Source organism: Corvus cornix, chromosome 15 (genome assembly GCF_000738735.6).
Source record: "Corvus cornix cornix isolate S_Up_H32 chromosome 15, ASM73873v5, whole genome shotgun sequence".
Taxonomy (NCBI): domain Eukaryota; kingdom Metazoa; phylum Chordata; class Aves; order Passeriformes; family Corvidae; genus Corvus; species Corvus cornix.
In genome coordinates this window covers 14,064,002-14,083,377 of record NC_046345.1, presented here as the reverse complement: position 1 = coordinate 14,083,377, position 19,376 = coordinate 14,064,002, and the positions used below count along the sequence as shown (strand labels likewise).

The 19,376-nt window shown below is 42.8% G+C and overlaps 1 protein-coding gene across 3 annotated transcripts in view; it reads left to right on the top strand.

The window, feature by feature from the left end:
- The first annotated feature begins 715 nt into the window (after positions 1 to 715).
- Positions 716 to 19,376, top strand: part of TAOK3 (TAO kinase 3) — a 73,945-nt gene continuing 55,284 nt past the window's right edge. The window contains exon 1 of one of the 3 annotated variants that reach the window (XM_010408551.4): positions 716 to 773. The gene's annotated coding sequence lies outside the window, so the exon portion shown is untranslated. The remainder of the gene's footprint in view (positions 774 to 19,376) is intronic. The other 2 variants (XM_019291321.3, XM_019291322.3) reach the window with 2 other exon arrangements.

The following is a 19,376-nucleotide window of genomic DNA, read 5'->3' as shown; positions in this document are numbered from 1 at the left end:
TTTGGGGCTAAAAAAAGCACTTTGTGGGTGCTGCGGCGGCGCGGGGCGCTCGCTGCCGGGACGGGGGGCGCCGGGTGTCCTGGGGTGTCTCCTGGCGGGGCCCGCCCGGGGCTGCTTGGGGTCGGGGCAGTTCCCGCGGGGCTGCGAATGTGGCGTCTGGGGGGTCTGAGAGCCCGGCCGGGGGCAGGACAGGGGCAGGGTGGGGGGCAGCTCCTCCGCACCTCGTGCCGGGTCCGGGAGACCGGGACAGCCGCTCCTTCCTTCCCTTCTTCCTTCGCTCCCTCCTTCCCTGCTTTTCTCCCGTGTGCCGGGAGCTGTCCCTGGGAGCTCTGTGGAAGTTGGAGCTCCAGGATAGCAGCCCCGAGCGCACGGAAACGCCCCGGTGGGAGCGTGAGGAGAGGAGGGAGAGCGGCCGCCTGCCTTCACCTGGAGCCGGGCATGGCTCGGATGAACGGCGCTGCTCCATTGGGATTACCCTGGGATCCGTCTGTGAGCAGGAATGTGACCAGGTGAATTCAGGGGAAGAGGGAGCTGCGTTTCTGTCAGTTTTGAACGGAGTTGGAAGCAATGACGTAGGTCTGGTGCGAGCAGATGTCTCTGTCCTTTTAATGACATGGAGAAATTATTTGCTGTAGGTGCTGGATGCCATCGAGCAGCACTCGTACTTGCGTGGGAAGGAGAAGGAAGGAGGACACGAGGCAAGTACTAAGCCTTCAGAATTTTGTTTTATAAATACGTCTCCTCGTGTCTCCTCACCCCGCTTCCCCGGGAACGTGAGTGGAACTAATTCCCTAATCCTACAACTGTGGTAGTTCTAAACTTTAGTTCTGGTGGCATCCAGGTTTTCCCTGGTCATTTCCTCAGCCTGGGCAGAACTGAGCAGCTCGGTGCTGGGTTTGCTATCCCTAGCTGGGCTGTTCTCCCCAGAGTGGGGGAGAAGCCAGTGGGACACCGCTCTGGGAGGTGTGTGGAATGCTTAGCTCACACACAGTCCAGCAGCAGCTCCGTGTTTGTTTAAAAACAGCAAAGCAGGCGATGCTGACTCCAGCCCTGGTTATGCCAGAAGGATTTGGAATCCCCCTGCCCACCTTTGTGGATAGTGATCCCCATAAGGTGGAATCAGTCAGGGTTGTGGATCCGTGTGGATGCTGTTCCACAGAACACAGGGTGATTTAAAGTTACTGGGTACAGCAGCACTGGCTGTGGTTTGTGGTGCTCGTATTGTGTGAGAATAAGTGGGTTTAAGTCTGTTCTTCAAGGTCTGCTGACATATTTTAGCAAGTCTTTAAAATGCTGCAGTGCTGGGAGTGATGCAGCTTGTTTTGCTGGTCATTATTTTGATGTATCCTGTACCAGATTTATGAGAAGACACGTGTTGGTGTTTCTATGTTGATAGTGGATTGTTTGTGGAGAGAGATAATAACACCATGCTTGTTCTCTCTGTTTATGTGCTTAAAATTGGGGTATTTCTGGTAGGTAGCTATTTCTGAGTTCTCAGGGGCTAATTTAACAATATAGGGTATGTTTTAAATGTAAACTCCTGTCTGCAAACTCTCTTTTAACACTAAGCTTCATACAAATATCTGACAATTCTTTCATGCATCCACAGTGAGGCTGCAAACTGTTCCTATCTACATAAATGTCTCATTTATCAAATCCAGTTTTCTTATTTGCTCTCCAACTCATCATATAACTTCCTCTGGCATCTGATTTGAGGAAACCTTGAGCTGGGTTGTTTTCATCCACCCTTCTCTATATGAGGGCTTTCAGGCTGCAAACTAATTCTTGTTTGTGTGTGTGTATTACTTACAGTGATTCTCTGTAAGTACTTCCCTTTTACATTGTTTCATCATTATCAGTTAAAAAGGATCTTAGCAAGCCAAAGCTTTTAAAGATAAGGTATTTCTACTTTTGTGCATTCTAAATGTGGATCCTGCATCAGCCGGGTTTTACTGTTAGATTTCTTTTCCGTAATGTGTTGCTGGATTTCAGCAGAAATGAGTTCTGTTCCTTCTAAATAACCTGCTGTCTTATCTTAAAGGAAAAAGCCTGTTTGTATGGAGCTGGGCTGGAGTTTGCTGGAGTGCTGGGGAGCAGGGGGGGGGAGCAGGGACAAGGCAGTGGTCAGTGAGTTTGGACTGGGAACACAGACTCGTTGTTTCCTCCACTTACGGGTTTTTGTTCCAGGTTGTTCTGCAGCCTCGTGAGATGCTGCAACATCCAGGTTATGAGAAATGCCAGGGGAGGAGGTGTTTGTAGAACACTTTAATATTTATTTGTTGCTTTTACACAAAAAAAAAAAAAAAAAAGAAAAGGTGTCTAAGGTTAATGTTTTTAAATAGGAAACAGATCTTTTGTTTTAAGACAGAACTCAGAGTCTTTTAACAGGACTCCTCTACAGTTCAGCATTTACAGCAAACTGAGTTTGAATAAAAGTGCAGCTTTGGCACCAAAGGTATTCAAGAAGTAGATTTCTATAAAATTCTGTTGCAGCACATGCTCAGCTTTATTAATAGACGCATCAGGGAAATTCACAAAGTGAACCCAAAAGAGTATTTTGTTTTGTGCTTATTATTTTCAAACTACTTCCTCATTTGAAGGCCATTGATTAAACCAGAAGGATCTGATTGCCTTTGGCTGTGTAATAAACATGATGCAATTGCTTGGTGCCTGCTTGGTCATCAGTTCTTCCAGGGGCAGCTCAGTGAGTTTCCCTGACAGTCTTTTTATCACTCCCTGAAATCACTCTGGCAGCTTTTTTTTTTAATTTTCTGAGTGAAGTGTGTTTTAGAAGATATTGATCTGGTAAATTTAAGGTTCCCTTTGGGTAAAAAGAAGGAAATCTCTCCTCTGATTTTTATGTGGGTAGCACAGGTTGTGACTTTGCATTGTGATCGTGTAGTGGGCATCACTTAAAAGTCTTCACTGGCATTGCATGCCAGGAACTTTCATCTGTGAGAGCCTCAGCTCCTCCTGAACGCGGAGGAAAGTTGAAATAGAAATCAAGGTAAATTAATTGGGTGTGGTCATCCCTTTCTTGAGTTACTGAAGGATGTTGAATATCCGAGTTATTAATGGTAATGTGGCAGCTTCTCAATTTTTATAAAGCCCCACTTCCAGCATTAAAGAGCAGTGTTCCTAACATGACATGTTGTCTTTATTCTGTAGAAGTAAACCATGGGAATCCACTTTTAACTTCCTGTTAAAATAAAAAATATGTATTTTTAAAAATCAGTAGGTTTTGCTCTAAGATTCAAGAAACCTGGAGTACTGCTAGTGTTCATTTTTAAATTATTTTAAAATTTATTTAAATTAATTAAATACTGAAATTAGATTGACTAATAAGTTTGTTCTTGTTCAGGATGGCAAAGAACACGTATTTGAGTAGGTTGGAAGATTTCTTGTTTAAATGGTCATGTTTGTGTTGTTTTACTGGACTTTCTCTTTGTGTCAGAAATCGTTAGTTTAATTTGTAAGGGCAGGGAAATCTCAAATTTAATATAGGGAGCTTACAAAACAAGTTTGTCTGAGTTGCTAATGAACTAGGCACTTATGGCCTTGGACAGGTAATAGCTTGATGTTGATGTAATTGCTATTTTTTTTCCCCACCCAGAATATTAGGTCAAACTGGACTCCGGTTTGCTTAGAATTTAATGAAACCAATCATTCCATGGGAGCGTGTGGTTGCTTGTGGTCCGTCCTTGGCTACTAAAGGCATTCAAATAGGGGCATTCTCACAGTTTGGCCTCCATTTGCTCCTCCTCCTTCTGTCACTGTTAATTGTGATGCTGGGTTACCTGAGAGCCCAAGAAATTCCTCAAAAGGAGGGCAAATGGCGACCTTGGTGTTCCATGACTTTGATTTGGGATAAGCAGGTTTTGTGCTGCAGTTGATGCTGTCTTTGGGAAGAGAGAGAAAAAGCCGTTTGTACTTCCCTAAGAAATTGTCTCTGTCAGAGTGGAGGTGTTAACCCCAAATCCTGGATAAACCATACACTTCCAGCTGCATTCCACTGGAGTCTAAAACACACACATGGGTTTGGTTTGGGTTTGTTACTTTTCTACAACCTACTCCCCAGGATCACTGTGGTGTAGAACCTGGCACTGGGAGGAATGAATCTGGTATGCAGTATATGTATTTCCACGCGTATTAAGCAGTTTAGGATGAAAGGTGTTGGGACTACCAGATACCATCAACATTTTGTGAGCAGGATGTCATGATTAGATTGGAACTGCTGAATGTGTGCCAAACGTTGTGGTGAGTCTGTTTTTGGAGAGATGCAAACTCTGCTCGCTTCCTGCATTAAACCTCATTTTCCCCATATTTTTATATGTGAGCTGTGATTCTGTTGCACAGAACCTGGCATAATATTGAGCAGATTTATTTAGGGTTGCCCTTGAACGTTGTGAGCATTTAAGCCAGATTTACAGGAACACAGTCAGTGATGATTCACGTTGAGATGACGTTTTTCTCCCTTGTAATGGAACATATGGGACTACGTAGCATATGGTACCACTGAAAATTGTTAAATGTGGAGCACTGATTTATTACACAGCAAAAAGGGTTGGGGTTTTCAGCCTAACACTGAGCAGAAAGCTTGTAAGCAGCCCTGGCTGTTGACTTGTATTGGGTGCACTACTGTGTTGTGTGGTAATTTCAAAGGATTCCTTTAAATGGAGACTGAAGGCTTCCAAAAGTTGTGTGTGTGTCCTTTTACTATGGTTCAGTCTTGCTCTGTGGGACGACAGCTTAAAAAACCTGAAAAAAAGAGAAATCCTTTCTCTCAGATGGGAAGCAGAGGTATTAAAATGTGTAAATAGTTTTCTTCCACTCTTACTACCCAAAACACCTTCTTTCTGTGTTTTGTTTGGGGTTTTTTTTTGTCTTTGTGACTTCTGGAGGGTTGTTTTTTTTTTAAACTGAGGCAGGGAGAGGAAACAAACACACACCTTAGTCCTTCCAGTACACAAGGGAAAGTGGACTAAAGTGCAGCTACAGAGAACATAAATTCCAGTCACCTATTTCCTCGTGCTCTCCTGTGTTTCTTAACTATTCATCTTTTGGATTATTGTAATCTCTCCAGAGCAGGCATCGCTTCTGGTCTGGCTCTGCAGGGTCTTGCTGCAGGGTAACTGAAGCTCCCAGGTGCTGTGGTCATACAGGTAATTAATAGTTGGTCATAAAAATACATTGATTAAGCTTTTTCAGAAATTATTTAGGCAAGAAACTTCATTTAAACCTCAGAATGATGTTTGTGTTTGTTTCGTCTTTTTCTAATGACTCAATTTATTTGTACATCTTAAAGTACTGATTAAAACAGACTTTATGATAAATTTGCTTTTGTTAGGCCTAAAATACATGATTAAGAAAGAATATATATTGTAAATTTTCAGGATAAAAATCAGGTCTTTTTTCCTCCCTACTTGGTTAGGGACAATCTACCTCTCAGTTCAGGGTTTCTTGTGTGTTTCTGCTTACTCTGCCTGGTTCAGGTAAAGTTTGAGTATGCTGTGTCCTTTAGAATGGCAACAGATATTTGACATCATTAAAAACTGCTGTTATTTAATAAAAGGAAGTAGTATCTACCCTTGAGGGAATTAACTAATGACCTCTTGTTACCATCGCCTTCAGGATCTTAGATCCTCCCTTTGCTTGCCTCATTCTTAGTCATAGATTGGAAGAGGAAAACAGGCTTTTTTCCCTCCCTCCCTCCCTCCCAACTCTTGAGCAGTTTCTCAACTGGAGATGAACTGATGGTTGACCTAAACCCTGTGAGGAAACTGAAGTGGGGAACACACTCCCTTTCCCCTTGTGGAACATACTTCTGGTGTTAAAACTTACACACAACATCTCAATTAAATCTAATTCTCAGCCTTAGCCTGCACATAAAATATTTTTTAAAAAGCATTAGCCCAAATGAATTTTAATTTATAGCATTTCTAATCTCAACACTGGCAGTGGTGTCAGTTTTAGCCCTTTAAAAGAGGGGAAAAACATTTCTTATCTGGAAAGTATGTGAGTGGCAGAGCAGATAAGATAATTGAGCCCTAAATGTGAGCTGGGATGGAAACAGGCTCTGTTGAGAGTCAGGTCTCATCTGCTGTGCCACAGTCCAGCGGTGCTTTAATGCATAATAATCCAGGGAGTTTGGTCTTCCTGGGCAGGACACAGGGAGTTTTCTCTCTGCTGTTTTTTCACTAAGAGACACGAGCCTTTAGTTCCAGTGTGAGACGCTCCCATTCTCGGTGTCAGGAGTTTTCTGTCATTTGGGAAGCAAACAGCCAAAAATAGGATTTTATGGCTCTCCTGCCTGTAAAACAGTTAGCTGCTAAAGTGAGGAATAGAAATAAAAAAACCTTCCAACTTGTTCCACTCAGGCAGCTTTCTCTCAACATTTCTTGTGTGCTTTTTATCTGTGGTGTCTTTTCTCTGTGGAGAATCCCCACAGAAAGTAACAAGTTTTCTGTTTTCAGTTCTTCCCTTGGACTGAAAGATCTTGTTGTGGTTTAGAGGTTGTGTGTTCAGGACTTGGGCATGGTCCACATGGGTGGGAGAGAGCAGCACAGGTGTCTAAAACCAGAATAAATGAGTAACTACTGGAATTAGTTTTTTGCTGCACAAAGTCTTATTTTTCCTTTGTTTGCTTTAATACTGGTTTTGCAGTTTTCCACTTGGTTCCATAGGGTTGCCTTACTAGAAAGTACCTAACTTCAAATTAAGTTAGACTCTTACAGAATAAGACATAAAGGGTTTTGTTGCAAAATCAGTATTGGGCTTAGTATGTTGCTGCAGGGAATGTAGACCAGGAGTTAGACCTGCTGCAGGTATTGAAGCTGTAGTGCAGAAAAAGATCTGCTTCTTTGTAGTGCCATATGGAAATGCCATAAATCAAAATTTATCTCACTTAGGCATTCGAGACCTGCAGAAATTACAGGTAAATATGTGATAATGCAGTTTGAATGATTGACTTGGAAAAGTGCTCCAGATTTTGGGTGTGTTGGGCACCTTTTCTACATTGCAGGTTTCCAGTTCTTATGTTACAGGGAGATTTCTGCCAGTCTGACTTAAAGTAGCAGAAAGTTGCTGACTCAGGCTTACTGTTAATTTGCCTTTTCCTGCCTACCTGAGTATTTTAGAGCAACACTCTTTATATTTTTAGAGCAGTCTTACATTTTTTTGATAGGCTGAGTCCAAGCTGGAGGTGGTCAGGTGAGATCGTGGTCTGATCTGTTGGACAGTTTGTGATGGATCCAGGCTCTGGAGACATCCAGGGAGGCAGAGGGACAGAATCCCTGTTCCAGTGCTGTGCAAGCTGGTGCTTGGAGCCCCAGGCTACCAGTGCAGCTCTGCTGGTGTTTAAGGTCAACTCCTTGGCAAATATTTAAGCAAGGCTTATATTCAAATGCTATTTATAAGACCAGACTAATTTCTTTCCTCATAATGATGGCCTTTTGGCTGATGACAGGGACTGGAATCTGGAAGATCTGGATTCTGTATGCCACTAGTCAGCTGTGTATCCACAGGGAAGTTGTTTGCCAGCTTTCTGCCTCACTTTTTATCTGTACTTAAATGAGAAAAAAAAGAAAAAAAAAAGGCAGACTAATACCTGCCTCACAAGGCTGTGAGAGCACAGCCTCATGCTGTAAGATCTTTGGAAAACACTGTAGGAATGTTCAAGGGGCGTATTATGGTTAAAGTCCTGCAATGGGAGAACTGGTTAAGCCTGGGTCCATTCATTAAGGAGCCTTAATAGCTGAAGCTCTGATAGTGGTTGTTCCCTGACTTCACCTGCAATTACCCTGGGTAGATCCAGGCTGCTGCAATTCCGGAGTTTCGGAGTGGTCTGGAGCAGAACTGGAGCATGTGCAGGGATGTTTGAGCCTGCCTTGAGCGCTTCATTGCGATTTCACGGCTGGGTTTGCATGCAGGTCATGCCGTATCCTCAGTGAATTTTGGCAGTTCAGCATCGTGATGATGACTTATTCTGCCACTAGTGAGCCCTTAGCACCTTCATGCCAAAAGAAATGCTATATAATCAGCTGGATTTTTCTTGTGTGTCTGCCTAACTCAGAATTTGCCCTGCTTTTGCTTTGTAAAATGAACAACAGCAAAAAAATCTTTAAAAAATGTATTAGGCAACAGAAATTTTAGTATTAAAAGGTGTAAACCATTGAAAACCTCTTTGATTTGGTGATCTTCAAGCTCAGGTCTTTTGACAATCTGTGAAACTTTTGTTTGTGAATGCTCATGTTGTGGTTTTTAAAATTAATTTGATAGTATTTTTAGAAAGTGTATATTGGAATTTTATCCCTTTTGGCCACCATTATAATAATGTAGCTATGCAAGAAAAGGAGAAATCTCCATTTTTGGGAGGGCTGGATACCAGTGTTTATTTCCCAAACCAAGTAACCTTGTTAGTCACTAGCAATAGTACCTTATTAAACTTTAATTACTTTCTTTAAATTCAGTCACTTGAAAGTCAAGATGCAGCCTTGACAGCTGGAGGTCCAAATCCAGACAGTTTTATTTATCTTCGCAGTTTCATCTCTTCATTATTATATACATAAGTTGTTTTCTGTGTCCTGGCAGATTTGAAATGTATTGACTGAAAGAAAAATAGAAACTTGGATTCCTATTGAAACACAGGGCTGAAGGAGGTAGGGATCAGGGGTTGGGTGCAGGAAATGGATTGGTTGAGAACTTAAAATCATGAGTCTGTAAATTAATATTAATTTTGAACTGATTTTAGTGCTGAATCAAAACCAGCTGTTATTCCACCTCAACTTTCTCCCACTGAGCTGGGTTGGCACAAACCTTTGTGCTACCAGAGGGTGGTTCAGATTAGGAAACTGGTCCAGCTGTGAAATAACTGGGGTAGCAAAGCCAGGAGTTGGGAGATAGGAACAGACAGAGGGAGGGTGAGGATGGTGCTGGATGGTACAAATGTCCCCTGCTAAATTACACTGTGAGTATCTTTCTAAAAATATATATAAACCAAACAAAAACCCTCCTCTGCCACTGTTAGATTTCGGTTAATGAGTAAATTAATGAGTTTCACTTTCTGTTTCTTGGGCCCGGGTTGGGTCCAGCAGCATTTGGGTTGTCCTGGGGAAGACTTGAATCATTGGTAACACTCCTTCCTTTCGCTGGGGTTGTTGTTGTTGTTTGGGGGTTTTTTTTGAAGTGCTTTTTTTAGGAATCACAATTTTGATGCTTTATATTACTTGCACCTGCTTTTTATCTTTTTTTTTAAGGTTTTATGTTCAGATTTAACTGAGGAAAGGCTTTTCTGAGAGGCTGACACATTTTGCTATATGTTCATTGTTCAGTGTTTTATAACCTATGTGCAGAAATATCCCTGCCTTAAAAAGTGGGGGAGGAGCCCAAGCAGAATGTTTGTCTCAAGGCACTGACAATATTGACTAAATGATGATACTATATTCATCAAACATAAAGCTGTATTTCATATCTCAGGTATACAGTGGCTTTTTAAAATGTTAGGCCATGGCCCCATATGACAGGAATCACATGAAGGTGAAAAGTTACTTCATAATATTAAATCCTACTTGTTGTTTAAGTGTGAGAATTACTTGCAGTATGTAACCAAGATCCTAAAGTTAGAAAAGGAAGCACCAATTTATATTAGTTGTCTACAAATAGACTGTTTCATTAATACAAATGAGGAAAGTTTGTTTTTTCTTCAGGAAGATCATTGTTTTGGGTAAACAGTGCAGCACAAGCCTTTCTGAGCACTGCTGAGGCTACCTGGCTTGCAAAACCATCCAGGGAATTTGTGGTGGGTGTTTAAAGAATAAAACATCTCAGTTTAAAGAGCATTTGGCTCCTGATGGCAGGGCCTCCCCATCGAGAGAGCGTTTGCAGCTGCTTTCAGTGAAGTTGTGGGTAAGAGCCTCGAGGGTGTGGAGAGAGGAAGTCAGAAAACTTTCATATTTATGATCTCTGTCTGAACAAAGGGGATGCTTAATTGGTGTCATCATTCATCAATGAGGAACTCTTGCAAAGCAGAGCTGAAAGGCTGAGGGTCAGGATGAAACCCCATCTGTATCCCGTGCCTCTGTATTCCAGCAGCTTGGAAGTTGTGTTGGAGATGGTGGGGTTGTGGAGGTGAACAGTTACCACTCACCCTGGCAGGAGGAACTTCCGAGTGCTGATGTCGCAGAACCACAAGGGTTTGCTACTACTATTTGTAGAAGGGGGATGTGGGGCAGAATCTGCCTCCCCCAGCTGAGCACAGAGTGAAGAAACCTCGCAAAGCTCATTGTCTTAAAGAATGAAAGGATGGCTGTGCTGGGGTCTGTGCTGCTTGGGGAGCTGGGGGAGTTGTGGTGCTTGAGTTGGCCTTTAAAAAACGGGGTGTTTGACCACCAAAGAGCAAAAGCTGGTGGTAAGAGGTGGCTAGGGAGCTCTGTATCTGTGCAATGGGAAAGGTTTTGGTTCCTGTTTGGGGACGTCCACACCCTGCTCAGGCTGCTGTGCCCAGCAGGTAGTGTTACCTCTGGAGCAGGATGATACCAGCTCCATGACCTGGAGCCTTCTCCTGGGCTATGTGGGGTTTTTTTGGTCTTCTTGGTGTCAGGGCACCAGTAGACCAAAAACTGTTATCTTGAAAATTTTGATTCCATAAACTACCACGTGGTGTATTCTGTCTTCTCAGGCGAAAATCTGTATGCAGTGTACCAGGGTTTTCTTGTTCAGGAATTTGTGTGCTGCCTTTTTTTTAGGTCAGGTTAGGGGAGAGCACTTCGGCTTTTTATTGGGAGCTTGCAAAGATTTTGGAGGATCTTTGCTGCTTTTGTAGGTTACTCTGATGTCTTGGACCACCTTTGAGTGGGACATTCTGCACAACTGAGTTTTAGTTTTACATTATCCTACTTTTCCTTTTTTTTCTCTCCTCCCCCCACTATTGCTATCACCCTTTATGTTTTATGTACTAAAAGTAAAGATCAAATACACCTTAAAATGTCCTCCTGAAGAGGTTGCATGTTCAGGGGTTTGATCCCTGTACTGACATAGTACTGAGATAAATGAATGTGTTGATGTTCTACAGTGAGATTGGGAAAAAAAAAGAGTTAATGAGACATCTGGGTGGAGGGAGCAAACCTCAGAAATGAAAATTGCTTTTCTGTTTTATGACAAGTCAAAATATTTTGGAATTAAAAGCAAAACTGAAGCTGAGTAAATTGATTTTTTTTTTTTTTTTTTTTGAACCACTTGTACTTGGAGCTTATTTTATGTAATTACTGGGGCGTGACTTTAAGTTCTGGGGAGGACTTTGTGGCTTGTTAGCATCGGGTCGAGTCTCTGCTGTTGCAATGAAGAAGGAAGTGAGCATGTGTCTCCTTGGGGAGGGGGACTGCAAAGCACTTCTGCCTGCCTGCATAAGGTGGGAATTGCAGCTGGCTGGGTATTTTTAGCTTCAGAATACCTCATTGTGAACGTGAATTTTAGTTTTTTCTTGTTAATCAGAGCATTTGGTAAATTAAGCTCTCAGTTACTGTTTTAAAGAGGTTTTTTTCATTCCAAGATGCACTAAACAGATGAATTCTTCATCCCAATTTTATTCATTAAAGATTTTAATTTTTTTTTTAAACCTCCGAAGCTGCAGGACTGGGTGTGTTGCATTTCACGAGTGTCTCTATCTGCTGTTGGTTTTTGCAGTTGTCCATCCATAGGTAGGGATAGTGGCATACTAGGGATTGCAGGGAGAGGTGAGGCTTTATAGATCATCCTCTGTTTCTCCAGATAATTAAAAAAAAAAAGGGGAAAAATAGTGGATCTGATTTTGTTCCCTCCTTGTAAAAACATGCAGCAATAAGGACTTTTTCATGGGTTGGAGGGAGAGGCAGAATACAGCCTCAGTTTCCATCAGTGTTTTCCAGTCATTTGCTGTAACAGTGATTCAGTTTTGTTCAGGTGTTCATCCTGGCCTGAGGTGAGACATATAGAATGTTTCTATTTTAAGCTCTTCAGCATAATGGATGAATAAACTCACCCTTCCTATGCTGGTTTTTGCCACAGTGGGTGAGCTTCCCTTCCTGGGTTCTTTGTTTTGCTGCACTGGCCTAAAATACTCGCCCTCTGAAAGCTCTTGGTGTGCTGTCCACACCAGTGGAAGAAAATGTTCTGACCATTTTGCTTCAGGGTTGCTGATCTTAAACTGCACTGTTAAAAATACCAAGTTTTCTGAAGGCACACAGTGATGTTTTCCTGGCTCCCTGCCTCTTTCCCCCAAATTGATGTGATCAAATGCCACCAAAACTCAGCAATCCCTAGGTCAAGTGCATAGCCATGTGCATTTGCTGCAGCATTAATAGTGGTTATTCCAGCTTTCTTAAAGAAAATAAGGATGTTTTAATAAATGGAAGTCTTCTGCTTGTCACAGTAAGTACCACACAAACAGGTTATGTTCCAGGGCATAGAGTTTTGAAATTATTTTCGTACTGCTTTAAACTGTCTCATGCTGACTCAGTTTGGCTGTAAAAGGCTGAAGTCTTGTGATCTAGAGCAGGGTTTTTTCCTGCTGGGAGAGCAGGTGTATCCTGGAGATCAGTTTTTCTCTATGACCAAAACATTTTTTATGTTGATCTTGAAGCATCTGCTTATCCCAAATACCATTTCACTTGCTGAGCTTTGGGATCAGTCTGTCTTTGCCAGTGTTGGTGGTGGCCCTTTAACATTTTTTGTTTAAGAAGCTCAACGGAAGTCTAGAGTGTCTGATCTGAAATCAGACAGACCTGAGGGGGAATGCTTTCAGTTATGGGTTCAATAAACCCACTCTGGAAGGAAGGACAGGGCAAAGGGCCATTTCCAGGCTGCTTGTGGCAGTACCTGTAACTGTCTGAATTCTGTGTAGCTTTTCCAGGAACTTTCTACAGTAATCTGGGTATATTCCACTGTTTTCAGAATCGACTTTAAAATTTTATCCTCCCTCCTTAATTAGATGCCAAATGATGCATTTACTGAATTGAATCAAGAAACCTCTGATGGTTCAAATGGAAATCTTGAGCCCATGTGTAAGGCTGCCAAATTTATTTGCTGAGGTTTGGAACTCAGAGCAGTGAGTTGGGACTGACTTGTTAGGACTGACTTAAACCCAGATCCCAAACCCTACCAGAAAACAAATTTTGCTGTGAAATTTGTTTGAAAAGTTTCGAGCATTAGAACATTTGCTGGCCTGTATTTAATTTTAATGATGATATATTTTAATTGGCTGTCAAAAACGTGCTTCAAATAAATGCAATGCACTTCTCTTTATGTGCCGGTCACCTTGTTCCTTGTCCTTAAAGTGCTTGGGCTCTGTGTGTCCCTGTTTGGGAAGATAGTGCAGCCTTTTGAAGGATGCGTTTTCTGTGCAGCCTTTAAAATCTCTCAGGTTTGTTGGGTGTTACCCTTTGAGATTTACAGGGCAGTTCGTGTTTGTTTTGACTGTTACTTTATCTCACTTTGTCAGTAAGTCCAGTCTCTTCTGGCCATGAGTGATAGGAGGGGAGGATTAGGAAGTTTTGGGAGGCTGTGTTTGGAATGCTGCACTTCAGGGTGCACACTTGGATTCTTTTCCTTAGCCTTTGTGGTGATTATATGATCGAAAGGGCTGTAAAGGTACTGTGATGATAGAAATGAATTAAATGGTTAAATGTCTTAATCATTCATATGTGAAATGACCTTTCTGCTTGTACTTCCCTTGGTGTTCTTGTGTATTGGCACATCTTTGGTGACAAAACACTCCTTGTCCTTCCCTTACACAGCAAAGGGGCTTCCTCAGCTCGTTTATTAATTTTTAACCTTGATACTGACATTTCACTTCCAGGTTTGGAAGCTGTTTCACCTTGCCAACACAGAAGTCAGTGGTCATATTTACAGTGTAGTGGTTGGTTAATAAATGTCCCCATGGCAGGCTGGGGGATGTTTGCCTGTGTGTTATTCTGCACACACTGTGGGAATTGTTATGTCTTCCTGAGTAACACTCACGCAGCAGTAATGGACGTGAAATGGGTTTTAAAACACTGTATAAAAATGGCAGTGTTCACATTCAGCTCTTTACCAGAGCTATGAATGATGCAGTGCTGAGAGCTGGTGAAGGGTTCACGCAGATGTATTTCTGGGTGCGTTACTTTTTTTTTAAGAGGCATTTTTAAGCTATATGTGTTCTGTGTGTGTATAGTGGGGTAGCTGAATCATTCTGTGTGGAAAAGAGCATTTTAAATCTACTTACGTATCCAGTGCCAGCACAGGTAAAATCTTTGGGTCCTCCTTTTTTCCAGGCTAGGTGAGTGTCGAGGTGCAGTGTAAGATTCCTGAGTGTAATTCAGGCTGTGCAATGCTGTGCTGAGAACTGAGCTCCTTCTGCATCCCATCAGGGCCCCTCAGGGGTGCTGTGCTTCCTGGGCACTGGCAGCTGAAACTCAAATTGGGGCAGCCAGCTCACTGCACGGATTCTGCAGATGTTCCTGAGGTGGAGCTTCTAGCTACAACTGACCTCGTGTGCCCAGCAGCCCTTATTGCTTGGAGACACTACTGGATTTTAAACCTTGGTTTGGAAAATCAGTTCCTGCAGTTCTTGGGAGCAGCAGTGCTGTGCTTGTCTCCATCAAACAGTTAAGCTACTTAGAAGCCACAGTTTTAATCTTTATGGAGAAGGAAAGGGGAGTGTTGCAAGCACACCTTATATAATGCATGTAATTACTGACATTACCCACACTTCTTGTGCTAATACCAACTCCTGGGCATGCAGCTGGCACTTCCCCAGAAAGGTGTCATGTGACAAATGTGTTATGGCCATTTTGCTGAGCAGGTTTCCTGTAACAGCTGCCCATGAGCTGCTCTTCAGATTCCCAGAGATCTCTGACAAACCTGTTTTGGTTTGTGTTTCAGTAGTGCTTCCCATAGTGTAACTTAAAATGCTTAAGGGGAGATGGAGGCCACTGTATGCACAGGTCTGTCTATGCACTTCCCTGTTGCTCAGGGAATTTGGATTTGTGTTTTTGGGAAAGCAGGAGGACCTGGGGATTGAGTAGACTTGTGAACATAGAAGTTTTGGTTACAATATTCAGATTTTGTGTCTTCATCTCTTTTTTGTAGTACTGATTGCAGCTAGAAACAAGACTCTATATTAATATGATTGTGTTGACATCTGTGGACTCTGCTTTGGTATTTAATGAATGCTGCTGTGCAATTGATGGCCATATGATGGCTGAAAAGATAAATTCTGATAAAATTGATACTCTCCTTCAGAACTAAAACCAGCTATGGATTCCTGCTGCCTGGTCTGTGCCTTACTTTGTTGCTGCCAACTGTAGCGATCTGATACTTCAGAACAAGCCCTTAACTTAGTGTAAATATTTGTAAAGAATCCCAGCTTTACTTTACATCAGGTATTTTCTGAAAAGCCCCTGTCCAGAAATATTCTGAAGAAAATTCAGTGTCTGGGGGAAAAAAAAAAACAAACAATTTAGGTGATGTCTGATGCTGGCAAGGGGGTTCTGTGAGTGCTGGGGAAAACTCTGTGTATTAGTAGTTCTCTTTGTCCTTGTTGACATGCTACTGCTAATTTATTATAATAACATAGCAGACTATTCAAATGGGGTGCCACATTTAGCTAAACTAGGTGGAAATATATATTTAAGTTCATCCTTGAAGAACTTCATTGTCAGTGTAAATATTGCAGATAAATTGGTGGCATCACACTTTACAGAAAGTTTTGTCTTAAGAGAGCTAAAGAGCAGTCTGGGGTTACACAGGCAGCCTGTATGAGTCTGGGGACTCATTCTCAGTAAAACCAAACTCTCCTCTGGATTTATTCCTTTATTGGGATAGCAAATGGTTTTTTGTCCTCAAACCCAGGGCTTGTAACCCTCTTTTCAGTCGCTTCCTTGGTGAAAATTAGTGAATCTTGTTCTGTGTCCATGGTCTTGCGTAAGCAGCTGTCCTTCCAGTTGCTGGCTTGTGGTGGATTTGTTTTAGGCTCTCTCCACTGATGAATGAGGATGTGACTTTCAGGTGGAATTTCTCTTTTGTCCTACTGGATTTTTATCAAGAGTCCTGGTAATTCAAGAAGGCCATGGTGTACTCTCTGAAGGTGAGACTGCTGCTGTTTGGTAATTCTAGGAGCTCCAGGCCTTATCTGGAAGGGTTATTAGTTGGCTACTTGCACACAAATGTCTGAGCTCTCGTCAGATTAGAAGTCGAATCCAAAAATGTATCTTTAGCTTGCAATATAACCAGTGATCCAAAACTGCATGAATCTTCATCGCAGTCCTTTATCCACTCACCTTCTTTGCAGCTGTTTTGATCATGGTCTAAAAATACTGAAGTCGGTCAACACTATATAAAATAACTTCCTAAATTTGGTTTGGACCTTGAATTTGTGCCTAGCAAAAGACTCAGTACCTGCTAAAGTAAGAACTAGCTGTGTGCTGTCAGTGAGGCTGCGTTCCTTCCTTAGAGGCTATCTGGTAACATGACTCTTAAAATCCAAATTACTCTGACTGACCAGCCTCAGACCTCAGGTAAGTTTAAATTTTGTGCATCACAGTCCCTCTGTTACAGTGGTAGCTTGTTTGGAAGTGAGAGGTGGACATGACCAGGATGCTTTTGAGTTCAGGGTTTACTCCAGAGGCCAGTCTAGAGGCAGCAGCTGCTGTGGATGTCCTCAGAGGGGCTTTCGTGGGGCTGTCACGTCTGAGTGAGGGGACAGCAACAGATCCAGCTGTTGGCAGAGTGAACACAAAGTATCTCCGTGATTGGGAACATCTGGGGATGCAGGAAGCAGTGTGGCTGTTGAAAAGAAGGCATTTCTAGTCTGGTGTTTTGGAATGGAGAGAAATCATAAGGTGAGAGAGTTTGATCCTCTGTAGTTTTGTCTAAAACAGAAGGTGCAGGGGGAGAGATGAGATTATTTAAAGTTTGGGGAGGGACAGATGTGGTAAAAGATTACAGAGTTAGTGATGCAGTACTTGAAAATGGAGGCAAGTGCTGTGGGGTGTTGCTTTGTTGCATATTTACTTCCCTTCTTCAAAATGTCCTCAAATTCTTGCAATTTATTTAAATTTGTTTCTCTTCTTCCAGTCTCTTCTGACCTTTAACATTTCTTGGCAAATTTACATTGCATTCATATTAAACTGGGGAATATTTTCCCAAAATAATCTTTCTAATTGTAATCTCTTACTTGCAGTCAGCAGTATGTTACATATAATGTACATTTATTGATAGAAGTTATTTCTTCTCATTTGTGTGGATGTTACATATAGTCACATCACTGTTTCAATCACTGGCTGCCTGACTGGTTCCTAGAAAATACAGGGGAATTTCCTACCATGACTCATGTTGGAAGTAGCAGATGCTACATGCTCTCAAGCTGTGTATGGTAGCTCTGGAGTCTCAATAAATTTGAGTGTTAGGGACACAAAAATATATTGGATTACTGTAATAATTACACACTGCTAGTATTTATCCCTTTTTAATGAGGATAGTTAAGCAAAATCCTTATAGGGGTGATGTTGCTTTCTTCCCTTTCTGTCCTCTGGCACTGCTGTGGAAATGTGTTTCTGCTTTGAAATATCAGTTTTACCCTGCTGTCACTGGGAGGTAGCTCCAGTTTTAGTACTTTATAATTCTGAGACACCTTCCCCATATTTTTTCTTTTCCTTTTTTTTTTGGCACCCTTGAAAGTGACCCCTGAGCCACATGTCACTCACAAACAGTTCCAGTCCCTTATCAGCAGCAGATTGTGTCGCTGGCAGTGGGTCTGTGCTCCTGGGGAGTTCCTGGGTACCTGCTGATCCCAGATACAGAAATGAGTCTGCGAGTGTTGTACCATGGCCAGCAGGCTCACAAGGGCCTCTGATCTGTTATGGGGCAGGTTTGCATTCAGTGGGATCACCTTGGATGTGCAATAGCACAGGGAGGATGGGATTAAGCATGTGCTAGAACTGTGCCCTGCTGGGATGTCCAGCATGCTGGGAGTTGAAGAGACAAGGAGCTGCTGGGCTGGGGGTGCCTGGCGTGAAACACAGCTCCCTCCTGTGTGGAGGAGGAGAGGACAGAGGCAGTTTGAAGGGGTATGGAAGGGAGTGTGGCTCTCCGGCAAGCTGAACTTGCGAGATGAGATACCCAGCTCTGGCTTGTAGAGTCTAGGGATCAGTTCTCATTTCAGCATTATCCAAATAAATCCAACCTGCTGCTTCAGCAGCTGATGGGCCTGTTTCTTCCAGTGTGTAAGTCTGGATTCTCACATAGGGACAAATCTTGCCTGGAGGCACATGGTGCTCCAGAGGAGTGCAGTCGTGTCCGGACCCACTTCAAATCCAAGAGATCATTATGTCTTGCCCTTTTCCGTAGCTGAGTGAGGGGTGGCTTGCTGAGAGTGAAATTTAAAGCTTTGGGAAGCAGTGGAATGCCAGGCTGTTGGTGTGCAGGGCTCTGTGAGATGCCCTTACCCACCTCCTTTGTGTAGAAGCTGTATATAAGACTTGGGGACACAGGACCGTCTCATGCTTGGGGAACGTTCCCTGAATTTACTCCTTTGGGTGTCCAGGATGTGTGGTATTTGTCTTCCTGATGTGTCTTATGACTATATTTTAACGTGGGGCTTGTCAGTTTGGGAAGGTCACCCATCCTGGTGTTGGGGGCTAATCTGGAAATGAACAGAAGAACGCTGGCTGGGCTTCTCAGCCCCAGATTTTGGGTGGCAGTTCCTTTGTTCAGAAACACTGAATGAGCCATGCATGCCTTCTCTTCTGGGACACTCAGTGAATTAAGTGAGGAAAGATGTAATTACATTGTTACTTGAAGTTTTCCTGGGAAGTGGCGAGTCCTTAAGTGCTTTTCCCACTCTGGTGCCTCCTCGGGATTGTAGAAATGGGCTTGTCCTGTAGTGGCACTGGAGCGAGCAGCAGCTCTCAGCGGGAAACTGCAGTGTTGCATTTGGTCAAGGAGCCAGTTCTGCAAAGCCAGGCCCAGTTGGTGGTTCCCGGCCCCAGACTGGGGTAAGTGGGACAGGGAGGGGGCCCCGTCCCTGCCGTGCCTGGAAAAGAGGAAGCCTGGAGCTGAACCTCGCCGTGCTGCACTTCCCTTGAGAGCAAGATGAGGAGAGGCAGTTCCTCTGCTGGGCTTCATGTATCATTAATGGAGAGTTTAAGCACAGTATATGCTTGCTCTGTAACCTTGCTTTGCTCCTCATATTCTCTGGCAAAGTTTGCTTCTCACCAAAGAAACGTGTAGCTGAGTTTTTCCAACAGTGGCTGCATGCAGCATCATCTCAAGTGGTTGGAAGCTTCTGTGTTTGAGTTTGCAAGATAAAGTCTTTGGTTATTTCTGATATTTTTTTTTCCAAAGTCACATAATACTTAAATTTGGCC